The following is an 8526-nucleotide window of genomic DNA, read 5'->3' as shown; positions in this document are numbered from 1 at the left end:
TTTTCTTTGCAAATAATTTCTTTTTTAAAAAAATGTTTATTTTTTTTGTCATTATTCTGTTGGGTTAAATGATCAGTTTACAAAAAAGAGTCACTGACTCAAAACTGGTCTGTTAAAGAATAAAACTGTAAAGAAAATAGTAATATAAATATTGCAGCTCAAAATAACATCATAAATATAAATAAGAGAGATGACTCCAGTCTCGTTCAAATATAGACTATAAAGCTACATATTCTAGAGCAAGGACAGGCAAATATATTTCCTACAAATAACCTCAATTGCAGAGTTAAATTTTTAAATTGGATTTCCCTAGACTAAGGAATCTGCTTCCACTCGGCAACGATTTATCTGTTTAGAAACATTGTTAAACAGAGATGTGAAGATTTTGCATCATTTTCCAACAGTGGCCTTTTTTAATATGACCATTGAGGTTTTTAAAATCCTAAAACAAACACAAAATATTGCTTTTCCAGTTTTAAGCTGAATATTTCTATCTAAAGAGTCACACAGCCAAGACTCAAAGCCTTCTCCAAAGCACAAACAGGTTTAGGTCAAAATAATCCCCCCAAAGTTGGTAAAACCAGTTTCATTAGTTTTTGAACATTTCTGCTCAGAAAGGAAACAGAATACGCTTGTGGAAATCATTTGTACTGTTCACTATGTTTCTCTAGCTCATCAAGAGAGTACATCTCTCTGCTGCCCATAAAGTGAGACATGACCTTATAACCTGCTTCAGGAAATACGAGTGGAAACACAGCTTGAAGAGTTTGTTTGTTTTTTTTGAGACGGAGTCTCGCTCTGTCGCCCAGGCTGGAGTGCAGTGGCCGGGTCTCAGCTCACTGCAAGCTCCGCCTCCCGGGTTCCCGCCATTCTCCTGCCTCAGCCTCCCGAGTAGCTGGGACTACAGGCGTCCCCCACCTCGCCCGGCTAGTTTTTTGTATTTTTTAGTAGAGACGGGGTTTCACCGTGTTAGCCAGGATGGTCTCGATCTCCTGACCTTGTGATCCGCCCGTCTCGGCCTCCCAAAGTGCTGGGATTACAGGCTTGAGCCACCGCGCCGGGCCATCTTGAAGAGTTTGTATGCCATGTACCATGCTGTCTCTCTCCCTGCCACCATGACAACTTGGCCCTGTTCCAGTAATGGCGGTTCTGCCAGTCTTGGTCCCAGAGTGAGAAAGGCATGCAGCAGACTTTCAGCTGACCTGTGCTAGGTATGAACTTGGCTGAGTAAGATTTGGAGGTCATTTGTTACTGCAGCATAACTTAGTCCATTCTGAGTGATACGTAGTGACTGACAGAACTCTTTAACCATTAGACATAAGTTGGATGCAGCAGAGTATTAATAGCATATAAAGTGCATATGCACAGCATACAATGAGCAACATCACATGGGGGTGGTAGCAGGGCTTGTGTTTGCTTTTGGTTTATGATTGGATTAAACCACTGATACAGTAAATTTTGAACTCACTCTTGGACTAAGAGTGATATATATTCAAGGAAAAAATGGCTGGTGATGCTTTCCTGTTGGAAACTTATGTTACAAAAGAAGAGGTGTTTGTTTGAGTTAACAATTATGGTATGAGTCATGCTAAGGACTGGAAAATGTGTGTTGAAATCAGGATACATGGAAACTAGCTACATAGGCATTGGGGAAAAGAGATGCCATAACAGTAAAAAAAAGTTGTTTCTCGGCCAGGTGCAGTGGCTCATGCCTGTAATCCCAACACTTTGGGAGTCAAGGTGGGCACATCACGAGGTCAGGAGATCGAGACCATCCTAGCTAACACGGTGAAACCCTGTCTCTATTAAAAATACAAAAAATTAACCTGGCGTGGTAGTGTGCACCTGTAATCCCAGTTACTTGGGAGGCTGAGGCAGGAGAATCACTTGAACCAGGGAGGTGAAGGTTGCAATGAGCCAAGATCGCACCACTGCACTCCAGCCTGGCAACAGAGCGAGACAACGTCTCAAAAAAAAAAAAAAAAAAAACTTGTTTCCCAATGTCAGTCTTCTTACTACCTGGCATTCAACATTATACATATTAATTGTGATGCAATAATGAAGGAAGTACATTCAGATTAGAAATTAGAACCAAGCAGTGCCTATTTGGTGTATATATATCTTCTGAGTGCATAGTGTGAAGGTATTAGCAGAATATAAAATTTATTTTCCACACAGACTGTTAGGATAAGGGGTACCCAAATGAGGATTTGAAATTAGGAATGAGTGGTTGTGAGGTGTTTGTTGTTGTCGTTGTTGTTGTTTGTTTATTTACTGTAGAGATAGGGGTCTCACTTTGTTGCCCAAGCTGGTCTCGAGCTCCTGGGCTCACATGATCCACTCACCTTGGCCTCCCAAAGTGCTGGTATTACCAGTGTGAACTGCCACGCCCAGCTATGACTGTTTGTGCGTGTGTTTTTAAGTCATTATTACTACATGGCACTGATAATATCAGTTAAGGCCCTTTAAATAATAGTAAGTGATTCGTCCATGTGGTATGTGGAATATTTTAGCAATATATTAGGCAATTCATGAGGATTGTTAGAGATGGTCACTGGATGCAAGTGAATTAATTGCTAAGAATTTGACTCCCTTCATCTATTTGATGATTTTCTTCAATTACTAGAGGAAGAGAGTAGTGGCATGTTGTTGGGTACACAATACTTCAAAACTGTAACTGAAGGATTCCATGGAATTTGAAAAATTCCAAAGCCCAATTCAAATAAAAAGTGTGTTAGGAACCATTCACTGCTACCTTCCAGCTTTTGAGTTTAATACACTCTTACTACACTTCTAAATCTTTAAATGGATGCAGGGGGTACAGAACAGTTTCTCACCATAATCTATTCAGTTCTTCATCAGGTGGTTTCTGAAAGAGCCACCTAAAATTTCCTTCCAGTCTGAATGGCCTATAATGGTGAGCTAAGATTTATGATTTAGATATGTTTAGATGATTATTAAATTTAATTTTTAGTACTTTCATGACTTTTTAAAGTCTGTGATCTTCTGAAATTTACATGAGCATACCACCATGAAATTACACTCTAATTTTTTTTTCCAGAAAGCCAATTATTAGGTCATCCATTCTTTCCCTCATTGTCATGAACTGTGGATTTTATTGGATCCACCCACACATGTGGGCCTGTTTTTGGACTTTCTATTTCATTGATCTGTCTGTCTATCCCAGTCATAATGACTATCGTTTAAAAATACTGCTTCTGGAATAATAATCAAGCGAAAATGGATGAAAAGTTTTTTAAAGATAATGAGAGAAGTCTTACCTTAAAAATAACTTCAAAGTTATTATGAAGAATTTCATCTATCACTAGAAGATAATATATGCTGCATTGTACATGCTTTACTTTCTTGCCTTCTGCAAGCCTGCACACGTAAACAGCTTTCTCTATGTCAAAGCAACTCGCATTGACTTCATTGTCTCTCTAATTGTTGCTTTTCTCTCCTTCCTTTCACTGCCGATCCGCCCCTGCTGCCATGGAACGTGTTCCTCTTTCCCTTAAATTCCTGTGCTATCTGAGTACGCTGCACTCCCAAAGAGAACTATTAAAAGTTATCAGTGACCTCCTTCATGTCCTTCAAGTCTATTTCTGATATTCAGCCTCCCGGGTCTCCCTTATATAATGTTGCCCGATCAACACACTGCCCAGGACCACCTTGGTACCCTCTTTCCACTACCTACCCTGGACCTCCTCTGACTTTCCTGCTGGGAACTTCTCTGACTTCTTGCTTTTCTTGCATGTGTGCTGCCTGTACACACTTCACTTCAAGTGTGACTGGGGGCGCCTTGCACACATTCCTTAACCTCACTCCCTGCCTCTTGTGGTTTGGATATGGTTTGTTTGGTCTGGCCAAGTCTCCTGCTGAAATTTGATCCCCATTGTTGGAGGTGGGCCTGGTGAGAAGGTGTTTGGGTCGTAGGGATGGATCCCTCATGAATGGCTTGGTGCCATTCTCTCAGGAGTGGATGAGTGTCATTCTCAGTTCCCAAGAGAATTGCTTATTGAAAAGAGCCTGGCATCTTCTCTTCTCTCTCTTGCTCTATCTCTCATCATGGGACACACCGGTTCCCCTTCCTCTTCTGCCATGAGTGGAAGCTTCCTGAAGCCCTCACTAGAAGCAGATACTGGCACCATGCTTCTTCTACAGCCTCTAGAACTGTGAGCTAAATAAATGTCTTTTCTGTATCAATTACCCAGTCTCAGACAGCACAAACAGACTAAGACACCCCCAAACCCTGAGAACATGAGGTGGTTTAGCCCACATGGCTTGCGTTCATCAAGGACCAGCTGACCGTTTTCACAGCGTGGTCTACTGTCAGCTAACACCTTCCTGGTCTAAAAGGAACTGCCCGCCTTCCTGTAGACTCCCAGAACAGTTCCTCTCCTTGACACACTGATGGCACCATTGTCCCCAGCACCTCCAAGACATCTTCTGGATGTGCGTGAAAGGAGTCCCTAATTTACAAACACTTACCACGTGATTTCTCCTCCTTCCACTCTACCACCTCCACTAGCTTATTCTTCCTACTTCCTAAGTAGCTTCCATGGAGATTTTTATTAAAAGCTTTTCTGGCTTCCTGGTCCCAACTGGATTAATCAAAATTTCTTACCCTGGCACCCAAAAACCCCAGTGTCGGTGCACAAACGTTGTTTGCAGCATCTGTACTCCTTGCTGCCACCCTGACTGATACTGAAGTCAACAGGATTTGGATTTCAAGCTGGACTTGGTCTCTTAGTGGGTATATGGGCTTGGGCAGGTAACTCAGCCTCACTCTCATCAAAGACCTTGGGTGGCATAAGTGGGATTTCCCACATGTAGCCTGCATGTGTCAAACAATGAAGACCCTCCAGTGATCAAGGATCTTGCTTGTTGAACATAGACGCAGGATGCGGCTACACTAAACAACAGTAATGGTAACACCTCTGGACTTCAGAAGGTGAACAAAAGGGCTCCCCTCCCTTCCTTCTTCCATCTTCTCAGAGGTCAACACAGAGACCCTCCCTTGTTTCTTCTCTGCTCTTGGAGATCAACAAAGTGATTCTCTCTTCCTTTCTTATTGGTCACCCCTTTTGACCCATTGGAGCTATTTCTTGGTATCCCCAAAATGACCATTGCATGTAATAGGTGTTCTGTACGACTTTGCAAATGAATTGTTGCATGAGACCACCTAATCGTTGTATAGAGAAAAGATCACTGAGAACCAACAGATCTTGGTTTAGGTTCAGATTTGCCCTATTCTGGCTGTATCACATTCAACAACTATATAACCTTGCTAAGCTTTAGTGCCCTAAATTTTCATGGGGTGCTCTGGTGAGTGTCCAATAGCCACATGTGGCTAGTGGCTATCATTCAGACAGATAAGATATAGAATATTCCCATCATTGCAGAAAGCACTATTGGACAGTGCTGATAGATAAAACACTACACAAAGAGTGGTGTGTCTGCCAATAATGTCATTAAATACTATTTATGGGAAATACCTAGAACAGAAGCTACACAGAAAACAGAAACACTGCATTTGGCAGAGGAGACAGCCTCTGTCTCTTGATTACTCCAGTGTGCCCATGGAAGTCGATTAGTAGGGATTCAGACAAACAACTGAAAAACCCCATTGCAATCATCTGGGCTCATTGAATGATAGGAAAGAAGAAGAAAAGGCTACCTTGGAAAGGTAGCCCCACCTTGCACAGGAGCCTCTAGTGTTGAGTCAAAGATACCAAACAATTCTAAAGGATAATCTGAAGCTTCAAATGGGAAGCGATGACTTTCAGATTTTTTTATTTTTTATTTTTATTTATTTATTCATTTATTTTGAGATGGAGTCTCGCTCTGCCATCCAGAATGGAGTGCAGTGCAGCGATCTTGGCTCACTGCAAGCTCGCCTCCCGGGTTCACGCCATTCTTCTTCTGTCTCAGCCTCCAGAGTAGCTGCGACTACAGGAGCCGGCCAACACACCCGGCTATTTTTTTTTTTTTTCTTTCTTTCTTTTTGTATTTTTAGTAGAGACGGGGTTTCACCATGTTAGCCAGGATGGTCTCGATCTCCTGACCTCGTGATCCGCCTGCCTCAGCCTCCCAAAGTGCTGGGATTACAGGCGTGAGCCACCGCGCCCGGCCGGCCTTCAGGTTTTTAAGCTTCTTAATTGATGTAAGAAATCGAGCCTTCAGTCAAAAAGGCAAAATGAACTGCATGGTATTTAGCTTAGGCAAAGAGATTGGGAGGCAATGTATAAGAGATTATAGCTTATCCCAACGAGAAGATACTATCAGATGACTGCCGGACCTCCAATTTCCCCGGATCCTCTTCAATATATTTCTATAATGTGTTACTTTTAACAAACGCCTTGGCTGGATTTGGCATTACCAGACATACCCTTAGTTCCTGGAGAGCGATGCCTATGTCCATCTTTTCATTCTTCACAGCACAACCACCGTGGTCCTGTAGGACTTGAGATTCGTGTCACTCCTTGCCTTAAAACCCTCCAAAGGGTTCCAGACCTCACTCGCATACCCAGGATTGACTACATAATTTGAGGTGCCCGGTGCAAAATGGATATGCAGGGCTCTTTGTTCAAAAATTATTAAGAATTTCAAGATGGACTGGGCACGGTGGCTCATGCCTGTAATCCCAGCACTTTGGGAAGCCAGGGCAGGTGGATCACCTGAGGTTAGGAGTTTGAGACCAGCCCGGCCAACGTGGCGAAATTCCATCTCTGCTAAAAATACAGAAATTAGTCAGTGTGGTGGCACGTGCCTGTAATTCCAGCTACTCAGGAGGTTAAGGCAGGAGAATCACTGGAACCCAAGGGCAGGAGGTTGTAGTGAGCCGAGATCGCGCCACTACACGCCACCCTGAGCAACAGAGCTAGTCTCCATCACAAAAATAAATAAATAAATTAATTAATTAATTAATAGAATTTTAAGATGGTGAGAATAAAGCACTAAACCGAGCATAGACCCTTCTGAGTCTCACACCAGTGAAGCTGGCTCTGCCCATATGTAACTCCTATAGATAGCTACGCAAATTTTCGGGGTCTTTTAATATGTGTTTCTCTCTATCTGGAACAACCTTGGGGGCTGTCCCACTGCCATCGTGTTGCATATTGAAACCTCCAAAGGCCCAAACACTCAAATCCTTATAAATTCTCATGATTAACTTAGTTCTTTGTGTGATTATTGGTTGCCAATCTAATCCACTGACTGTAAGCTCCATGAGGACAGACACCATTTCTGTCTTGTTCATCATATTATTTCCATGGTTGCATAAAGCACCAGCACATAGAGGGTATTAAGTAAAAATGTGTTTATTGAGTCCATGAATAAACGGATGAATTGCAATTTTCTATATACCATCTCTTCAAAGGATTGGCAGGGGGGACAAGAGGAGGATGACTCTGGAGGTGAGCATACCACAATTCCCAGTCCATATCCGGTATCCAGCCTAGTGTCACTCAGGACACCTGATTCAACCAGCCCGAGAGCAGGGAGACAGTAAATCCAAAGCTTTATGTATTATTGGACCATCCTGTTGTTCCTAGTGGGTCTCAATGTATTGTTCTCACTTGCCACTGAAATTGACTTGCTTACATATTTTTCAGGGAGTTTTACTGATTACGAAAAAAGACTTCATTAGATTATTCCTCAAAGTCTTATGGGTTTCTGACCTCTATTTTAAAAACATAGCAATGGCTTCCAAAAGGCCAAGCAATGCAGTCTTTACAACTAAAAACATAAGTGTGTCTCATCTGACTGATAACAGTATTTAACTGAGGAGAGAGAGGCTATGACTGGGGGATGGAGGTCAAAAAAGAGTCTAGCCTCATCTGTAATGTTTCATCATCTTAAAGGGATAACATATTTCTATGTTGTCATATAATTTTTTTATAATATAAAGATACAACATATAAGTCATTTGCTATACAGGTAATATGGACAGAAAAAAAGAAAAAAGTATATAAAACTTAATATTATATATTTGCTTCACCATCCTGGCCATAAAAAAATTAAAACTCAAATTCTTAAAAACAAGGATGCTGTAGCCAAAAATATCCATATATATGAACATACAGATACAAATATATAGATATGGTTTAAATGTTAAAATAAGCAGCTGCCTTGATTATATCTATCACATAACTGATGCTACAGAGCTTCTCATTCTTATCATGGGATGGATTTTGTTGACTAGTTTCTCTAGTTGTTTTGATCTCTTCACTGAGCCAGAGTATTTCAGTAATGCCAATCTGGTTATTAAATTGTAATTTGATGTCTCTTCAACTCAAAATTACACTCTAACCACGCAGTCTTCTGTAAAATCATGCAAAAGTAAAGAATCACAAGAGTATGTGCCATCAAGTCCTTCTGTATTACCCATTTGGAATTTGTAGTAAAGCCCATGTCTTTGGCTCATGTGCCTCTTCCTCTGTTTGCCCAATTGACAGCTCAAATTTTGTGTTAGAGAATTTCAAGCTTCTTTTATTTTTTATGAATAGAATTAAGCTATGCTAT

Source organism: Rhinopithecus roxellana, chromosome 19 (genome assembly GCF_007565055.1).
Source record: "Rhinopithecus roxellana isolate Shanxi Qingling chromosome 19, ASM756505v1, whole genome shotgun sequence".
NCBI lineage: Eukaryota > Metazoa > Chordata > Mammalia > Primates > Cercopithecidae > Rhinopithecus > Rhinopithecus roxellana.
Note: the sequence above shows the minus strand (reverse complement) of the source record.